We start from the raw sequence: 22090 nt of genomic DNA on the forward strand, positions 1-22090 counted from the left end.
CATTTAGAAATCATAATTGCTGAATCATAAAATTTTAGTTGAGGAATCCCAGAATTGATTCCTTAATTGTATTCAAAAACCCTTTTTATATTTTCCAGCGACGTGCTTCAGCAATACTTTGAATCATAACGAGAATAAAACTCGTAAAACAGTGTTTACGGAAATATCGTAAACCACAATAACATGAAACAATGATTATGGATTGAATCATAAACTTTACTCAAAACCGAATTCTTGAGATTAATACTTATTTTGTTGTCATATCAAATTAGATATCAATACGAACTTTGATGCTCACAACATTCCATACTGAAGTCAACACCAATCATCTGTACTAATACCATCTTTGATATTTAACAACAAACTAAGTATACTCAAAATAAGAAACTGAATCAAAACCACATTTCATCTTTTATCCAAAAATAAAATACTTAATAAATCATTCCTTGTAAGATGTCAAAATCAATATAATAATTTCGATTGGAACCAAATTATGCACTATGCTGTTCCTGATGATCAGTCATGAAACAGCACCGGTATCCCGCAGTATACCGTAAATATAGGTACTACCCGTATCCCGAAGACATACGGTACCTATAGGGCGCCAGAAAAAGGCATAACAAGCCTTGTAAGATATTACACTTCCGTATTACACTTCTGTATAATAGCTCACGCTGGACCGGTGCCTCGGCCTCTTACGCTACCAGTAACCATCAAATCTCAAAACCTTTTATTGAAAAGGGGTCATAATACTTGACACCCGAAATAATTTTATTCCCCCATTCACTTGGGCAGGAATACTTGCAACAAAATCATTTTTCTCAAAACCCAAAACATTTGTAAATCTATTCTGAACATAGAATAGCAGAGGGTACTTGCATAAACAGAATTATTTAATTCAGCGATATATAAAACATTTATCTATCTTGAACTGAGAATAGGAAAAGCAATACTTGCATGATAAGATTTTAAATAAATATCACTTGAACAATAAGTGAAATCAGGGGTACTTGCATACTGTGATTCGAAATAAACATCACTTGAACAATAAGTGAAATCAGGGGTACTTGCATACTGTGATTCGAAATAAACATCACTTGAACAATAAGTGAAATCAGGGGTACTTGCATAATATAATTCGAAATAAACGTCACTTGAATGATAAGTGAGGTTAGTGTACTTGCCTTTGAGATTTTTAGCAGTTAGTCACACTCGCAAACACGCATCTATTCTGAAATTCTGTCTTAAAACATCACCGTCCTTCTTTTCAACACTTGACTGATATGCTGCTCCTGCGATTGCTAGAAGCCAGATACCCAATACCATTCCATCTCATTCTTTATCCAACGTCTTGTCCTGATCAACTCGAATGATCCGCATCTATAATTAAAAGATACAACTTTAATTGTCTAAATGATAATTACTTGACGAACGGCGCGTCAAAACCCTATCGTCTACCCATACGATAGCCCACATATAATTAAAACAGATAAACACAGAGATTCTTGTGACCCACACATAATTATAACAGACAAACATAGGACCCTTGATCCACATACACACCTAATTCACATCACACATAAGCACATAACTCATATATCACATAATTCATATCACATAAGACTCGGTTCATCAGAAGGGTCGACTCGATATGTTTAAAACTGAAATCAGGTCAAAAATATGATTTTTCGATCAATAATCGACTCAGAATAACTTGTAAAACAAACGACCTTTCGAAACAAAAAGGATTTGGGTCTCGAAAGTATTTTTAATGAAAACGGAATATTTTTCTGAGTCTGTACGCGTTCGTTTCGTATTAAACGGACGAACGGTTTATTTAATATGAATTTTTGAACATTTTTCGGAATTAAAACAAGTCTCCGAATCATTTATAACTAAATAATAGTGCTCGAACACTCGAAATAATTTTATAAGAATTATTGAGCCTGTAAAATAATTTAAAATAATATTTTCTTGGAAATTGGACAACACCTCCTCTATTTCTCGGACTGCCAGTCGATATCATATCGACACAACCAACAACAATCAACATAATAATTTATATTTACGCGTATAAACACTCCAGAAATGAATAACACGGCCACCTGAACCAAAACTCGGACCAAAAGTGACTTCTCCAACAATTTCTAAAAATTATGAAATAAATATATAAACACTAACATGCTATAATATATACAAGTACGAAGGCGGAATTTCGGAATCGTTACCCAAAATAAATTCTGATCAACCCGAAGAGAAAATCTGATGTCCGGAAAATATCTCCAGAAAAATCCGAAATTAATAGCCATAGACATATACATGCTGAGATGCCATTTGGAGTAATCACCGCCTCCAAACTCTTTTTCTATGCCCCGAAAATAAATTAAAACGGAAATATAACGGAAATATGCCCTGCAAATTTTCTTCTTAAAACCTTGCAATATATATACCTATGCGTAGGTATCGAAACGCTGATCGTTTATATATAATAATTGAAATTTGGATGAACGGTTTGTAAGATATGAATTTTTGAAAATTAAAAAGTATATACAGAGGAGATAGAAGTGAAGCAGAGAAGAGAGAGACGGGGGTGGGGGTCTGATGCGTAGGGAAATAAGGGGGGGGGGGGGCGTGGCAGGGGTGGGGTGCTGGGTAGTTTTAGGATTTGACACGTTTTTCTATTTTTTTTTTTTTTTAATTTATTTTGCCCCGCATTTCTCAAATTATCGAATAAACGCGCCGGTAAATAAAATCAGAAAATTACCAAACAAATTCTAAAATTCTCAGAATAATTAAAAACTAATAAAATAAAATTTTTATAATTTTTAAAGCATTTTTAACTTGCACACTATACCCGCACTATACGATTTAACGAACCGAGCTGCACTTAAAACAAATCCAGAATATCACGAAAATAGTCTTAAAATGTTACAAATATCCCGAAGTTTATAAAAACATAAATTTTGAAATTTTAAAATAATTTTTGAAACGCAATTTATACCCGCTTTTATCAATTAAACGATTCAACGTGCGGGTAAAATTAATCCTAAAAATTCCCAAAATAATTTTAAAATTCTCCGAATATTTCAAACTTGAATAAATATGAGTTTCATAATTTTTGAAGAATTTTGAAATTAAATATGGATTTTACAAATAAATGAAATCAGAAAATCATACAGGGCTAAATAATTGATGAAATATTGATTTCTAAATTTTATAAAATCCCAAAAATAATTATTGTAATTATAAAGTCATAAAAATATTTTTTAAAGATAATTTAAATATTTATGAAATTAGATTTTCAATAAAATCACTTTTAAAGACGAAAACAAAACGATACGACTCAGTAATTAATAATACAAATAATCCTCAATCACAACTGAGTCCCACACAATTAATATTACATATAACATATAGCAGACAAAATATCCATTCAATCCCTAATATTACTAAACGAACTCAATTTACCGATATCAATAAATGATCGGGTTTCAAATAAACTTTTGAAATTAATACATTTAAGGAAATATTTTCAGATATTAACAAGGACCGATATAACACTCAACAATTAGCACATTACCAATTAATAACACAAACTCGTCAAATAGGAATAAAATATCCACCATTTTATTCCTTCTAAATCAGAAAATCACATAAACATATTCAAATATTAATAATAATAATTCTGAAAATACGGGATATCACACTTGGAGCTTGCTTAAGGCCATAAAGTGCTTTATCAAGTCTGTAGACATGATTAAGAAATTTTGAATCTACAAAACCCGGAGGTTGTTCAACATATACTTCTTCTTCCAATTCTCCATTAAGAAAAACACTTTTTACATCAATTTGAAAGACTATAAACTTTTTGTGAGCAGCATAAGCTAGAAATATCCTTATGGCTTCTAATCTAGCAACTGGTGCAAATGTTTCATCATAATCAATTCCCTCCTGTTGAGAATATCCTTTTACAACCAGCCTTGCTTTATTTCTTGTAATTATGCCATCACTATCAGTTTTGTTTCTGAACACCTATTTTGTACCAACAACTGATCTGTTATTTGGTCTTGGCACTAGGGTCCAGACTTTATTTCTTTCAAATTCATTTAACTCTTCCTGCATTGCTTGGACCCAATCAGTATCTTGAAGAGCTTCTTCCACTTTCTTTGGTTCAGCCTGAGAAAGAAAAGAATGATAGAGACATTCATTTGATGTTGCTGTTCTAGTTCTAATACCTGCTTCAGGATCTCCAATAATCAAGTCAGGTGTATGTGCTTTAGTCCACTTCCTTGCAGATGGAAGGTGATCTCTAGAACTGGATGCTCCCCCATGATCCATGCTGTCTCCATCAATATTTTCTGATACTCCCCCTGAAATTATGCTCTCTGAGTTGGATCCTTCAGAATTTGAGTTTCTAGAATTATCAGAACTTGGCCCATCAGAACTTGATGAATCAGAATTTGAATTTCCAGAATTATCAGAACTTGACCCATCAGATCTTGATGAATCAGAACTTGAAGAGCCTGTTCTAGGTTCTGATGCTTCTTAAGATGTGGTTGGATCTTCAATATGCCCCCCTGCACAGGTGCATTTTCCTTTGGCGTAGTCACAATAGTTTCAATAACATCAGAGTTTAACCCATCAGAGTTTGCAGTATCAGGATTTAGATTATCAGAATTTACAGAATCAGAATTTAAAACTTCATTCTCAAATCTCAGCTGATCATGATCATTGAAATCTTAAAGTCCAGTAATCTTCTTATCATCAAAAGAGACATTGATAGATTTCATGACAACCCTTGTTCTTAAATTGTAGACTCTGAAGGCTTTTGTGGAAAGTGGATATCCAACAAAAATTCCTTCATCAGCTTTTATATCAAATTTGGATAGCTGTTCAGGATGAGTCTTAAGAACAAAACACTTGCATCCAAATACATGAAAGTACTTCATATTTGGCTTCTTTTTCTTCACCACCTCATATGGTGTCTTTCCATGCTTGTTGATAAGTGTTGCATTCTGAGTAAAACAAGCAGTCTACACAGCTTCAGCCCAAAAGTAGGTTGGTAACTTTGCTTCATCAAGCATAGTTCGTGCAACTTCAATAAGAGTTCTATTCTTTCTTTCAACAACTCCATTTTTCTGTGGAGTTCCAGGTGAAAGAGATATGTCCTAAGTCCAATCATGTATGAGGATTTAGGAATAACTTTTATGTAATCTATTTTGATTTCATTGATATTAATAAAAGGCTTGTTTTGTTTTTATTGCGGGCTCTATCTATTTAAATGTTTAAATAAGATATACCACAGTTTAGAGTAATGCTTTTTATGGATTGTGATGAGATCATAATAATGAGACCTAAAAGATGATAACTCTAAACTTAAATAGTTCCTGGTCGTAGGATTACTAACTGGTAATTAATAATCCGCAAAGATCGGTACATACTATGCTTGCTTCATTATGAAGGATGTCTGTTCTCATAGACATTTGTGTGGTGACACTATAGCTAGTATGTAGGTGCTTATTATAGAATAAGTTCACTGAACATGACTCACACAGCTGGACAACTGATGAAGTTCACTCACGTGTCAGCAGTTGTTCACATAGTGATAGTTGTACAAGTATCCTTATACTTGAGGTCATCATAGTCATCTTGTGTACACTGAACTATGCTTTGGTTTAGTTCTTAGTTTCAAGGGACAATTATAAGGGCTCTACTGGGTATAGGAATTTGTACACAAAGATAGTGTATGATCAATAAAGGATCTACCCCTTCCAGTGAAGGAAGAGAATGTCCAATGCTGATCCACTTATGCTAGTTCAGGAATCTCTGGCCAGAGTGAATGAAATTAGAAAGGAGTTTCTAATTTACATTAAATAGAACTAAGCATAATGAATGGGAAAGCAAGTGATTAAATAAGATAGGTTTGACACAAGTTCCATGCCTTGTATTTAATCGTGACATTGCAGGGTAGAAGGAATTGATTGTATGGTAACTACTCACTGAATAGGTTCTTGGTATTCTGAGCAATGAATTCGTATTATCCAGATAGTCGCGATATGCTGAGAAGTATCCCTCACGATGTAGAATAAATATGATTAATTAATTAATCATATTTAATGAATTAGAGAATTTAAATAAATAATGATAAAATAGTTTTATTATTATTTATTTCTACTACCGGCTTAATATTGAACCTACAGGGTCACACCATAAAAGAGAATGATTTAATGGTGGAGGAATTAATTAATAATGGCTGATAATTATTTATTTATGAAATAAATAATTAATTGGAAAATTTAATAATTGATTAAATGAGATTTAATTGATTATAAATTAATTAAGAATAGGTTCTTAATATTATTAATTAAGAATTTAATTTATGGAAATTAAATCAAGTGAGAGAATTATTTCTAAAGAGTTTAGAAAAAGGATTAATAATTAAAAGGTGTTTTAATTATTAGTGAGAATAATAAAGGGTTAATAATAATAATATTTTATGGGAAAATTTTCAGCTGAAATTTTTACCTATAAATATACTATTTTAGACCCTATTTTTGCCTCAACCAAAAAGATTTACAAAACCCTAATTCTCTCCATCTCCTCCTCCTTCATTACATCGTTTTCTTGGTGGATACCGGTGGAGTGCTTCACACTTGAGGAGCAGCTGCAAAGGATCTCCGTTCATCGTTCCTGGATCGCTATTAAAGACCTCCATCTTTTCATTAACGTAAAGCTTCTTAAGGTAAACATACTGAACTACGAATTAAATATTATTTTTCGCATGGATCCTGCGGAGGGTTTCGGTTTTTTTTTAAGATTTAAATTTATGTTTTCGCTGCGTTTATGTGCTAAAAACCCTTCAATGGCATCAGAGCTACTTGCGAAAAGTTTTTAATTCGTTTATGTGTTTAAATGTTTTCGATATATGAGCATGTACGTGATTCGCCATGATTTGATGTTGATATAATATGCTTATATATGTATGATTTTGAATATATGATATTCATGTGAGTTGTATAATCATAAGATGATTATGTAATCTGTATATATACTGATATATACATGATTTATGTTTGTTCTAATTATGAGAATCATATTAGATACGGATTCTGAATTGGCTGCTGCAGATTTGCTGAAATCTGGGTCTGGTATCCGATTTATGCAAACGAATACCCTATTCCATAGGTAAACGGGCGTCTGAACAAAATTGATAGCTAAAGCTATCACCAACTCGTCTGTAAGGCGTTTGACGTCGTTTACTGCCCGTAAATAGTGATTCTTGTTTTTCTGATTTGATTCTGATTTTTCTGATTTTTATCATATTTTCTTTTTATGATTAGATCATGGATAATATGATATTTTAAGATCAGATTATGTGTTTTAACATGCTTTTATGTGTTGTATGAGCATGGTGGATGGTTATGGCCTTTCGACCTTAGTGTAATGGTTTTGGTTTTGGTTTTAAATACGACTTGCATGTCGTCAATCTTTGTAATCATAAATCTCGAATGTAACTCGAGTTATTCTTGTAAGTTCATTAGATTAGTTTTACTTTCAATCATGTAATGTAATTGAAGACTCAAGAAGGCTATCCAATGGAGGTGATACAAAGAAGAAGACGAGGCATACAAGAAGTTTAAACAAAGAAGAAGACTTATGTAAAAAGTAGTTGTATTTATTTCCATCACCATATTAGATTGACCTTGATCTTTATCATGAGCTTGATAAAGATCACATAGGATGGGGCCATAACCAAACACATTTACTTTATTGCACTTTACATTTACATGTTTATTTAATTTTATATATGAGATATATGCCTATGTTTACCATGCGATGATAGATTTAGGTGAACTTAAATCAATATAAGGCGTGCTCCAGAAAATCTAGAATAGGAATCGTTTCTTGCCTTAACAATAAATATTATGAATATGATCATGAGATTCTTGTGTTTATGAAACACGTAATTGAATATGAATTTTCAATATTGAGAGAAAGGATGATTCTGTCAACAACAGATTTCTATCTGTAAGAAAGGATTATTAGGTGACGCCTCTTAACAATGCTCCACCCGATCTGGGAATCATCTGATTATCGATTATTGATTTGAAATATTTAATTTAAAAGGAAGAATCTCTTTATAATATGATTATGATTGTAACGCAATATAATCCCTCTAAAATTAAATAATATCAAGTAGTAATTGGCCAATGACACAACGGGCTTGTGTCGGTCATAGCCTTCCAACATGGTAGAAAGTGGTTCTTATTTTTAAATCATTGTCGTTTCGTGCTATAGCCGAGGGCTTTGATTTCGAAATAAGAAATACTTGTCTATTACATAGGGATGTGTACATTGAATTGGAATCTAAAGGTCGGTACGTGCTACAGCCGTGGGCCGTTGGAGACTGATTCAATTGTACGAAATGTTGGGTTAGACTTGACTTAGAATATTGAGTTTGTCGTGCCACAGCCGTGACTCAATTATTCAAGAGGCTTAACTTATATTAGGGAATAACATAAGATGTAATTGACAAGAGTTGTCTGCCTATTGAACATCACATAACGTTTCGTGCCACAACCGAGGTTGTGTGATGGAATGTAGGATCCCTATTCCCACTAGCATTATGAATGCTTAATTTTCACTTAGGGGGTTGAAAAAAATTAGATAAACTAGTGGGAGACACTTATGAATAAAGACCCGATTCATATAGTGTTTTGAAATGAAATTTAATATTTGCTAAGTGTTGTTATGTGTTTATCATTTACAGATTTACTATATTCGTCATGTCTTCTGCACTATCACTCCGGAGTATACTAGATGCTCACAAGTTCAATGGTCCTAATTTAGCTGTTTGTTTTCATTATAACAAGTTGGGGCACTGGAAGAGGAACTGCAAGGTTTACCTTGCAGAATTGAAGAAGAAGGGTAGTGAGACTACCGCTTCTGATTCAGGCATGTTCATGATCGAAGTTAATATGTCACTAGGTCAAATTTCTACTTGGGTATTAGATACCGCCTGTGGTTCTCATATTTGCAATTCGTTGCAATGACTAAAGGGAAGTAGGACTCTTGAAAAAGATGAGGTGATTCTACGTATGGGCAATGGAACAAGGGTTGCGGCCATATCTGTAGGATCATTTAGTTTACATATGCCTACGGGCAAGACTATTATTTTGAATAATTGTTATTATGTCCCTCTATTGTGAGGAATATTGTTTCTATTCCTATGTTGGATGTGGATGGTTTTTCATTTATTATTAAGAATAATGAATGTTCTATCCTTAGAGATAATGTTCTTTTTGGACGTGGTATTTTAAATAATGGTCTGTATGTATGTGACATAGAGCATGATTTACTTCAGATTGAACAAACTAATAAAAGAAAACGAGATGATGAAAATCTGACCTATTTATGGCATTGTAGGCTAGGTCATATTTGTGAAAATATACTGCGGACATTGCATAAGGAAGGGTTACTTGACCCCTTTGATTTTGAATCATATCCTACATGCGAGTCTTGTCTATTGGGTAAAATGACCAAATCTCCATTTAGTGGACATGGAGAGAGGGTTGCAGATTTACTAGGATTGGTACACACAGATGTATGTGGACCAATGTCTGCGCAATCCATGGGTGGATTTTCGTACTTCATTAATTTCATAGATAATAGATCTAGATTCGGATATGTGTATTTGATGAAACACAAGTCTGAAGCCTTTGAAAAGTTCAAAGAATATAAACATGAAGTGGAGAAACAAACCAAACACAGTATTATAACTCTTCGATCAGATCGAGGTGGTGAATACTTGAATGGAGAGTTTCTAGATTATCTCAAAGAAAATGGTATAGTCTCCCAGTGGACTCCTCCATATACTCCACAGTTAAATGGGGTATCTGAAAGGATAAATCGAACTTTGTTAGACATGGTTCGGTCCATGATGAGCTATGCGAATCTTCCAGTATTCCTATGCAGTTATGCAGTGGAAACCTCAACATATTTACTGAATAAGGTGCCTTCCAAATCTGTTCCTCAAACACCATATGAGATATGGAAAGAAAGGAAACCGAGTCTTAAACACGTTAAGATTTGGGGATGTCCAGCTTATGTCAAGAAAGTTGACCCAGATAAGCTGGAATCTCGATCCGTAAAATATAATTTTGTGGGATATCCTAAAGAGACTTTGGGGTATTACTTTTACACCGATCATCGGGTGTTTGTCTCCAGAAATGCTACCTTCTTGTAAAAGGAGTTTATCCTTGAAGGAAACAGTGGGAGCAAAATTGAACTTGATGAAGTTCAATAAGCACAAACTACTACGGATCAAGTGGAAACACCTGTTCAGACTGAACAACCTCCTATGGAACAACCCATTCGTAGGACATGGAGAGTGTCTCGCCAACCTGAGAGGTATTATGGCCTTTTCATTGAGAATGACAATGAGTTGTCAATCAATGATGATGACGACCCTGTGACCTATAATGAGGCTATGAGTAGTGTTGACTCAGAGAAATGGCATAGTGCCATGAAATCCAGAATGGAATCTATGTATACCAACCAAGTATGGACTCTGGTTGAGGCGTCTGAAGGTGTTAAGCCTATTGGGTGCAAGTGGGTATACAAAAGAAATATTGGAGCAGATGGCCAGGTGGAGACCTATAAGGCCAGGCTCGTGGCAAAAGGATTCAAACAAAGGCAAGGGATTGACTTTGATGAAACTTTTTCGCCTGTAGCCCTGTTAAAATCAATTCGGATTTTGCTTGCGATTGCTGCTTATTACGACTATGAGATCTGGCAAATGGACGTGAAAACGGCCTTCTTCAATGGGGAACTTGAGGAGGAAGTGTATATGACACAGCCAGAGGGTTTTCTTTCCAAGGGAAATGAACACCTAGTGTGTAAGCTACTGCGAACCATACATGGTTTAAGGCAAGCTTCTCGTAGATGGAACATCCGTTTTGATGAGACAATCAAAGAGTTTGGTTTTATAAAAAACATAGATGAACCATGTGTCTACAAGAAGGTGTGTGGGAGCGTGGTAACATTTCTTGTATTGTATGTGGATGACATACTTCTTATAGGAAATGATATACCGATGCTACAATCAGTCAAAGTATGGCTATCAAAGAACTTCACCATGAAGGACTTGGGAGAAGCATCCTACATTCTCGGTATGAAGATCTATAGAGATAGATCTAGAAGAATAATAGGTCTTACCCAGGGTACATACATCCAGAAAGTGCTTAAAAGGTTTAGCATGGAAAACTCCAAAAGAGGTCTCATACCGATGAGCCATGGAGTGTCCCTTTCCTAAAAATGTCTCCTAAGACACCTGAGGAAAGAGAGCGTATGAGTAAGATTCCTTATGCTTCAGCAATAGGATCTATCATGTACGCGATGCTGTGTACAAGGCCTGATGTTGCTTATTCAATTAGTGTGACGAGCAGATATCAGTCCAATCCAGGTGAAGACCACTGGAAAGCAGTGAAAAATATCCTTAAGTACTTGCGAAGGACTCAGGACATTTTTCTTGTTTTTGGTGGTGAATCTGAGTTGAAAATAGAGGGTTATACTGACTCTAATTTTGAATCAGAGAGTGATATCAAATGCATATCAGGGTACGTGTTTACTCTGAATGTTGGTGCAAATCAGATTGTTGAAAGAGGAGATGTCAACGTCGAGAAAGTTAACACACATAACAACGTAGCAGACCCACTCACAAAACCACTTTCTCAGAGTCACTTTGATCAACATAAAGACAAGATGGGTATTAGATACCAGAGTGATTGGCTTTAGTAAAATTGGGAGATTGAAAGAGATATGTCCTAAGTCCAATCATGTATGAGGATTTAGGAATAATTTTTATGTAACATGTTTTGATTTCATTGATATTAATAAAAGGCTTGTTTTGTTTTTATTGTGGGCTCTATCTATTTAAATGTTTAAATAAGATATACCACAGTTTAGAGTAAAGCTTTTTATGGATTGTGATGAGATCATAATAATGAGACCTAAAAGATGATAACTCTAAACTTAAATAGTTCCTGGTCGTAGGATTACTAACTGGTAATTAATAATCCGCAAAGATCGGTACATACTATGCTTGCTTCATTATGAAGGATTTCTGTTCTCATAGACATTTGTGTGGTGACACTATAGCTAGTATGTAGGTGCTTATTATAGAATAAGTTCACTGAACATGACTCACACAGCTGAACAACTAATGGAGTTCACTCACGTGTCAGCAGTTGTTGACATAGTGATAGTTGTACAAGTATTCTTACACTTGAGGTCATCATAGTCATCTTGTGTACAATGAACTATGATTTGGTTTAGTTCTTAGTCTCAAGGGACAATTATAAGGGCTCTACTGGGTATAGGAATTTGTACAAAAAGATAGTGTATGATCAATAAAGGATCTACCCCTTCCAGTGAAGGAAGAGAATGTTCAATGTTGATCCACTTATGCTAGTTCAGGAATCTCTGGCCAGAGTGAATGAAATTAGAAAGGAGTTTCTAATTTACATTAAATAGAACTAAGTATAGTGAATGGGAAAGTAAGTGATTAAATAAGATAGGCTTGACACAAGTTCCATGCCTTGTATTTAATCGTGACATTGCAGGGTAGAAGGAATTGATTGTACGATAACTACTCACTGAATAGGTTCTTGGTATTCTGAGCAGTGAATTCGTATTATCCGGATAGTCGCGATATACTGAGAAGTATCCCTCACGATGTAGAATAAATATGATTAATTAATTAATCATATTTAATGAATTAGAGAATTTAAATAAATAATGATAAAATAGTTTTATTATTATTCATTTCTACTACCGGTTTAATATTGAACCTACAGGGTCACGCCATAAAAGAGAATGATTTAATTGTGGAGGAATTAATTAATAATGGATGATAATTATTTATTTATGAAATAAATAATTAATTGGCAAATTTAATAATTGATTAAATGAGATTTAATTGATTATAAATTAATTAAGAATAGGTTCTTAATATTATTAATTAAGAATTTAATTTTTGGAAATTAAATCAAGTGAGAGAATTATTTCTAAAGAGTTTAGAAAAAAGATTAATAATTAAAAGGTGTTTTAATTATTAGTGAGAATAATAAAGGTTTAATAATAAAAATATTTTATGGGAAAATTTTCAGCTGAAAATTTTGCCTATAAATATACTATTTTAGACCCTATTTTTGCCTCAACCAAAAAGATTTACAAAACCCTAATTCTCTCCATTTCCTCCTCCTTCATTACATCATTTTCTTGGTGGGTACCGGTGGAGTGCTTCAAACTTGAGGAGCAGCTGCTAAGGATCTCCGTTCATCGTTCTTGGATCGCTATTAAAGACCTCCATCTTTCCATTAACATAAAGCTTCTTAAGGTAAACATACTGAACTACGAATTAAATATTATTTTTTGCATGGATCCTGCGGAGGGTTTCGTTTTTTTTTAAGATTTAAATTTCCTTTTTTTGCTGCGTTTATGTGCTAAAAACCCTTCACCGGGAGCAGAGAATTCCACTTGATAACCTCTGTCACAGTGTTCTTCAAAGAAATCCACATGATAACCTCTGTCATAGATTTGACTAACACTCAGCAGATTGTGTTTGAGTCCTGAGACTAGAGCTACTTTTTCAATGATGACATTCCCAAGATTGATATTGCTATATCCCAGAATTTTTCCCATGTTGCCATCTCCATAAGAAACTCCTGGACCAGCTTTCTCCACAAAGTCCGATAGCAGGGCTTTATTTCCAGTCATATATCCTGAACATTCACTGTCCAGAACTAGGATGTTTTTCCTGTTGCCCTGCAATCACAAAGATCACTAATGATTAGTTTTAAGGACCCAGACTTGCTTGGATCCTTTGGCCTTATTAAGTTTGTTAACATTTGCAGCGGATTTAACATCAGAGTTTATGTTAACATTTTTCTTATCAGAATTTACAGTATCAAACTTTGCATCAGAACTTACTCTAGAAGGAATAATGCTAACTTTCTTTAAAGAAGGTTTTATTTGATAATAATCATAGTACAAACTATGATATTCCTTACAAGTATAAATGGAATGCCATAAACTACCATAATGAAAACAAGGATTTTGTGGTTTAAACCTAACATTCTTACTCTTAACTCCTGATTTAGGAGGTAAAGAATTTGTATCCTTATTCTTCCTGCAAAAAGAAGCAAGATGGTTAGTGTTTCCACAGTTATTGCATTTCTTTCTAGGAGCATTAGGAACAGACTTATAATTATTGCTTTTATTCACACCTTCCTTTCTATTCCTATTTTTCCTAGGTGGCTTTACCTTGTTTACATTCTTAATCTCTTTCAGCTTATACTTAAGTTGCTTCTTTGCCATTAAGCCTATGTTAACTTCAGCTGGTTTATCCTATTTGAATTTATCAGAAGTTGACTATGCCTTAACTTCTGTCTCAATATCTTTCATCTTTTCAGAATCAGACTTTACAGTTTTAGCTACAAACTTAACAGGATTTACCTTTGGCTTATTAGTCTATTTAACAATAATTGGCTTAATTTGTTCAGTTCCTTTTTCACTTTTATCATCTTCATAACCTAAGCCTTCTTTCCAGTTTCCACTACTTAACAAATTCTGAGTTGTTCTGCCAGAGTTAGTCCAAGTCCTGATAATCTCTCTTTCCTTTTCTAACTCAGTTTTTAGAGATTGATTCAATTTTAACACTTCATCTCTAACATAAAAAGCATCATCTCTTTCTTTCTGAGTTTGATGGAACATAACTAACTCTTTTTCTAAATAGTCATTCCTTTTCTTAAAAGCCAGATTTTCAGAAGTTAACCTATCACATGTTAAAGTCTGATCTCTATAGCTAATGAATATGGTTTTAAGATAAGATCTCAACTCAGTAATATCATCAGTATGAAAAGCAGAAGTTGTTTGAGGTACCTTTAACTCAGCAGCTTCAGAACTGCTATCAGCATTTGCCATCAAGGCATAGTTCACCTCATGTTCAGAATCTGAAGTGTCTGTCCAGCTTTTCTTCTTTGTGACAAGTGCCTTGCCTTTGTCACCTTTTCCTTTCTTGCAATCAGGAGATATGTGGCCTTTCTCACCACAATTGTAACATTTAACATTTGAGTAATCTCCTCTGTCAGACTTTTTTACTTTGCCTTCAGATTTTCTGAATCCCTTCTTATCAGAACTTCCACTTTTCCTGGAAAGCTTCTTTCCCTTTCTGAATTTCCTGTAAGCTATCTTTGTGATGAACTTCACCATAAAAGCACACAATCTCATCATCTCTTCATCAACATCCATCTCAGATAGACTTTCAGTTTCTGAATCCTCATCATCATCATCAGAACTTGATGAATCTGAATCAGACTTTGTGATGAGAGCCTTTCCTTTGCCTTTCTTTGAGGAGGCCACTTTGGGGGATTCCTCCTAATCCTTAAGAGCAACTATTCTTGACTTTCTCCCATGTCTCTTGCTTCTTTGATCCATCTCAAGTTCATGAGTTTTGAGCATACCATAAATTTCATCAAGAGTAGTTTCATCAAGAGCATAGTTATCTCTTATGGTAGTTGCCTTCAAATCCCAACTTTCAGGAAGAGCTAAAAGGAATTTAAGATTAGTATCTTCAAGATCATATTCCTTATCCACCAGTGACAGATCATTCAAGAGTTTGACAAATCTGTCATATAAACCAGTTAATGACTCATCAGGTTTTGAGTCAAAGTGCTCATACTCTTGAGTGAGTATAATCCTCATGTTCTTCTTAATTGCATCAGTTCCTTGGCATCTTGTTTCCAAGGCATCCCATATCTCCTTTGCAGTCTTGCGTTTAACTACCCTGTTTGACATGACATTATCAATGGCACTATGCAACAAATGCCTTACCTTTGTATCCTTGGTAATAAATGAGATATCTTCAGCTGTATATTCAATTTTCTCCTTTGGTACAGTCATTGCTGGCTGATCTGCAACTACAACAGAGAGCTTGGTTGGCTTATGTGGTCCCTCATTAATTCTGTTAAGGTATTCTGGATCTGTAGCTTCCAGAAACATAGTCATCCTTACTTTCCATATGGGATACTTAGAAGGTCTCAGTATGGGAACCCTAATAGTTTTATATCGATTATGGATTTGAGTCTTTGGAGTTTCTTCAGTTTTGGTGGGCTTGGTTGGAGTTTGTTCTTCTTCAGACATGATTGTTTTGGATCTTTACTGTATATGTGTTAACAGATTGGCTCTGATACCACTTGTTAGGTCACACACACTGTAAAAGGGGGTTGAGTACAGTGTATACTACAATCAAATCGAATTAAGAACACAAGTATGAAACACAGAATAATTTTATTAATAAAACAGTATTGCAATGGAACCGTTCTCTCTCAGTGATGAACAAATATCACGAGAGCTGCCAGGGTTACAATGAATAATATTCTCGATAATGATAACACATCTAGTATAAACCCTATGCTCTGTTTATATACCACACAGTTACAAGGTAATCTTCTAATTGATATCGAATATAAGTCTGCATCCCAAAATATATCAATTAGTTATCTTTTCCTCCAAGTCTTCTATTCTTCATAGAATTCTTCTCCATGCATATCTCTTCTTGTGTTAATCTCAATCTTCTTTTCCTTCAATTAGCCGTCTTCCTTATCTGAAAGTCTTCTTAAGTCCTTATATTATCTCCTGATGAATATCTTCTGATATCTTAAGTTCTGATAACTTAAGTTCTGATATCTTAAGTTCTGACTTCAGTATAAGTACTGATTTTCAGTTAAGTCCTGATTTGTCCTGTTAGTCAAGATCTGAAAACTAAACACAAATCATCATTAGACATGACATCACAAATATATCTAACATTCCCATAATCTTGGGAAGACCTTTCTTGGCTACTGGCCGAACCTTGATAGATGTGCAGAAAGGTGAGCTCACCATGCGAGTGATGGATCAGGATGTAACTTTCAATGTGTTCAATGCCATGAAGTTCCCTACGGAAAATAAGGAGTGTTTAAAAGTGGAGTTGGTTGATTCTGTGGTTACTTCAGAACTTGATCAATTTCTAAGGTCTGATGCCTTAGAGAAGGCCTTGATGGAGAATTCCGATAGTGAAGATGATGAAGGGGATGAGTAGTTGCAATTTCTGAATGCTTCTCCCTGGAAGAGGAAGATTGATATGACTTTTGAATCTCTGGGAATGGAGAAGTTGAACAAAACTCCTAAGCACCTCAAGCCATCTATAGAGGAAGCACCTACTCTTGAGCTTAAGCCTTTACCTGAACATTTGAGGTATGCGTTTTTAGGTGATGCATCTACTCTGCCTGTTATTATTACATCTGACCTTTCAGGTAGCGACGAGGAGAAGCTTTTGAGAATTCTTAGAGAATTCAAATCGGCAATTGGTTGGACTATAACAGATATCAAGGGAATCAGCCCTTCATATTGCATGCACAAAATTCTTCTAGAGGAAGGAATCAAGCCTACTGTTGAGCAACAGAGAAGGCTAAATACAATCATGAAAGAGGTTGTGAAGAAGGAAATACTTAAGTGGCTGTATGCAGGTATCATCTATCCTATTTCTCACAGTTCATGGGTGAGCCCAGTTCAGTATGTGCCAAAGAAAAGAGGTACCACTGTGGTAGCAAATGAGAAGAATGAGCTAATTCCTACGTGAACAGTCACGGGGTGGAGAGTTTGCATGGATTATAGGAAGCTGAACAAAGCCACAAGAAAAGATCACTTCCCTCTACCATTTAATGATCAGATGCTTGACAGATTGGCTGGGCATGAGTACTACTGTCTTCTGGATGGTTATTATGGTTATAATTAAATTTTCATTGCTCCAGATGATCAGGAGAAGACTAATTTCACTTGTCCATTTGGTACTTTCGCCTTTAGAAGAGTTTCTTTTGGGTTATGTGGAGCACCGACCACATTTCAGAGATGCATGATGGCTATCTTCTCCGATATGATTGGTCAAAATGTGGAGGTGTTCATGGACAATTTCTCTGTGTTTGGTGATTCATTTTGTTAGTCCCTTAACAATATAGCAAGAATTACAGAAGGGGAGTTGAATGAAATTCTTGAACCTTTTTCACGAAATAAAAATGTTCAAACTTGAATATAGATATAAGTGTTTTGATTAGCACAATGCGGAATAGAAACTTAATTGAATCAAAACATAAGTAATTAAAAACAAGAGTCTTTAAAAACTTTCTGGTGGATTTAAACAATTCCACCAGAGATATATACTATATATCGAGAGAACTCTGTGTGCAAGAATGCTCACAGCTGCTTACAAATTGAACTACTGAGAATACAGGGAAATGCTAATAATTCTGCTTACAAAGATTTCTCTGTTTATGTATCTCAGCTCTCTTATTTTTATTTGCTACGTTCTTGGTTTATATATTACCAAGATTACAAAGTCAAAAAGACTGAATAAATATAAAAACTATCAGTCTTAAGCTTTGCTACTTTTCGTCCTCTATTACCCAGTTAATGGGCTTCCACAGTAGATTTGTATACATCTCGACGCCTGTGCCCTGTTGTCACTGTTCAACTGCTGTTTGAATTCTTTATATGATCATTCGTTGGACTTTATGAACATCCGTTGGATATATGATCATCCGTCGACTTTATGAACATCCGTTGATGGCTTCATTGATCATCCGTCGACTGCTATATTAAACATCCATTGATAGTCATTTGATCATCCATCGATGGCTTTGTAATCATCCGTCGGTAGCTATTTTGGCACTTGACTTCATTTCACTTATGCATAATTACAAGACATCATTTATATACAATTAATCAACCTATTCTGCATATCTAGTTAAAGTCAACATGACTTATAGGCTACTACAGAATCTATACAAAGATGTATACAGAACTGTGCTACATACTCATTATTACATAAGCTACTCACTCGATGGATAATAAGTCATCATCCGTCGGGACTATAATGAGTTATCCGTCGGGACTATAATTCTTATCCATCGAGTGCTATATTATTTCACTAAGCAAAATCTACTTAGATGTTTTGTTTATGAAATCATCAAGTACACAGCATATGCACAACAATCACCCCCAATTTATGTCTATTGGAATTGTAGCCATAAATTAAGAGATACTTGATGATAACAAAACATCCTAAACATACAGCTTTAAGGATAAGTAGATAATACTGAAAGTGTTTCAATTAATCAAAATGTACAAAGTTTGGCTTAATGTCATTTCAAGATGCTCCTCTAGTGGGAGCAGATTTTTCTAGTTTCTTGAAGGTCTGGATCTTCTTCCAAGCTTTCTGTTGTTTTCATCAATCTGATTTTGGAGTTACTTGTGGAATTCCAGATCATCAGATTATGAGAGATCTAGCTTTTCTTGCATTTCCAAGAGAGTCTCATTGCTAGAGATACTCAATTGGTCTTCTAACCTGAAGAATCTTCTCACACCTTTGTCATCCATGAACTCCATCAGCCAGTAGGGCCTTAGATGCACTCTTCTCCCTGTGTATGGGATGATTAGAGTCTTTGGGAGTGCATCTTTAGCTTAATACTCCTTAGTTCTTCATTCTTCTTCAATACTAGTCTTCTTGTAGTTACATTGAACCCAAAGTTCTTCTTGAAGGATGAATAAACTTTAATCAGTACAGCTTGGCTTTCATGAAGAATCATGTGAAGTGGCCACTGAACCTCCCTTCCTCCTTTGTACTTGAACACTAACCTTTCAGGTAGGTTCCTGTATGCATCAATTCCCCTCACTTAATCCAGTTCATCCAGATAGAGGTTTAGATCTGAAAATTATTTGATGTCACACAAGTACAAGTAGTCTCCCTTGTTGACTTTAGGTTGAGCTTTAACTACTGATTTAGATTTGAGAGGTGACAGCTTCACTTTCTTGACTGCCCTTGACTTTGTCCTTTTTGGCTTGCTAAGGATTGGTAAACTGAAGTCAGGAATTGGTATGTTATCCCACTCTATTGGCTCATCCTTGGGCACAATAGTTCACCATGAATATTCCTGTAGGGATCCACCACCTTTATATCTTCAAATACCACAGAGGGCTTTGATGCTTGAGTTGTAGCTGGTGTGGGTACCTTAGGAAATTGATCTTCCAATTCCTTGTCAACAATATCCAGTTTCCTTTTTGTTCTTCTAGCCAATTCTTTCTTCCTTGGGGATTTCTTCTTTTCTTCAATTTGCTTCCTTGATTTAGTAGCTTGAGAAGGTTGAGAGGGAATTTATTGAGATGAACTTACAGCCTGTAGCTTGGCTAAGATAGCAATCTGCTCTTTCTTTTATTTAACCTTCTTTGCATCTAGAGCAGCTTGCTTCTTTTCCTGCTTTAATCTTGCCTTTTCTTCTCTCTTTTCTTGAGCAAATTGAGGATGTCCAGCTATCACACAAATTTCCTTTCCATTTCTGAATATCTTAGCAATTCTTCTTTTTGAAGCTGAATCAATTGGATCTTTATAGAAAGCAATTGATCTTGACAGAAGCTTCTTTTCATCAGGCTTGGGTGTTTCAAACACAGTATCCAAGGGGTTCTTTAAGGATGATTTTGAATAATTTACCCTTGGTTTAAGAATCATTTCAGCCTTTGGAGATTTGATGCAGGAAGATTATCTTCTTTCCAGCTAATTCATGCTCATCTCATTCACACTGATTTGCTTGACTTGAGAGTGATGGACGGCTGACTTAACTGGCTCCTTGACAAGTTCAAACTTTTTCTGTATCTCCTCATCAATCTTATCCCAGTTGATCAAACTCAGCTTTCCTTTCTCAGCAACTTTCAAGTTTATTGCTGCTGCTTTAATTAGATCTATACCATCTGCAACTGGTGGCTTGGAGACAGTAATTGAAGGTACAATTACTTTGCTGATTTGAACTTGAAGTTTCTCCCCCTCACTTGGTCCTTTCTCCCCCTTACTTGGTACTCTCTCCCCCTTTTTGTTATCATCAAGTTGAGGAGTTAGGCCTTGTGCTTTAGCCAGTTGCATGAGAAGATTTGTATGAGACTGTTGATTTTGAAGAAGGATTGCCACAGAATTCTCAATAACTTGAACTCTATCTTCCAGCTTAGCCAGCTTCTTTTCAGAATCTGATTCTCTCCTCAGTCTCAGTAATAGATCCTGCATGGTACCATATGGCATGACTGAATCCAGCTTCTCAGAATTGTAGGTCTTCAAGTCAGCTATATCCTTTTTGATTTCATCTACACTCAGATTTTGTCTGACTTGCTGTAGCATCATTAGATGTAAAGAATCTAGGTGAGCTTGAAAAACAGCCTTGGTACCAGCATTTGAGCTCTTCTGAATGGCCTTTTGGATAGACATGATTTGTTTGACCAAGGATACATTGAATTGCCCAGGTGTGGATTCCTTAGTCAAGGCCCATTCAGGTAGATCAGGAATAGAACTTGGGCCTTCATCTCCCCCTAAGTTCATGCTTCCATCAAATGAAATAGAGTCATCATCATTAGAATTTACTCCATATTCTTCAGATGGCTCATCAGCTGTAGGAGGCATTAAATTGACAGCAGCTTTATCCCTTTTTAGAGATTCTGAAGTATGCACCAAATTTAATGTCTTTTCTGCCTCCTCATTGCCCTGAGCAGCCAACAATTGATAGGCTGACACAGGATGAGTAAAAGTGTCAGCATCCAAGGAAATGTTATCAATTACAGCCTTGTAATGTTGCTGAAATTGTCTTTCCTTTTCAGCATCATCCACAATCATTGACTCATGAGCAATGGCTGTATCCACCCTTATTACTTCTGTACCTGCTTTTCTCTCATAATCTCTCTTTTGTTGCATCAGGGTCTCACCCTGGCTCCCCATCCTCACACCCTCACCTTCACCTACTAAGGTGGGACTCCTCTCACTCACTTTTGCCAATCCTGAATAAATGGATTGCTGATTTTCACTCTTTTCCTCTTCTTTTGCCTGGGAGCAACCCAGCCTCTCACTCAATACACTCTCCTCTCTCAGTCCTAAGAGTGACTGTACAACCACTAAATCTTCTGCACTTAAAATAATTGAAGTTTGAAGTTGTGCAGAGATACTCGACGGATAAGTGCT

This window comes from Apium graveolens, chromosome 5 (assembly GCF_009905375.1).
Source record: "Apium graveolens cultivar Ventura chromosome 5, ASM990537v1, whole genome shotgun sequence".
Lineage (NCBI taxonomy): Eukaryota > Viridiplantae > Streptophyta > Magnoliopsida > Apiales > Apiaceae > Apium > Apium graveolens.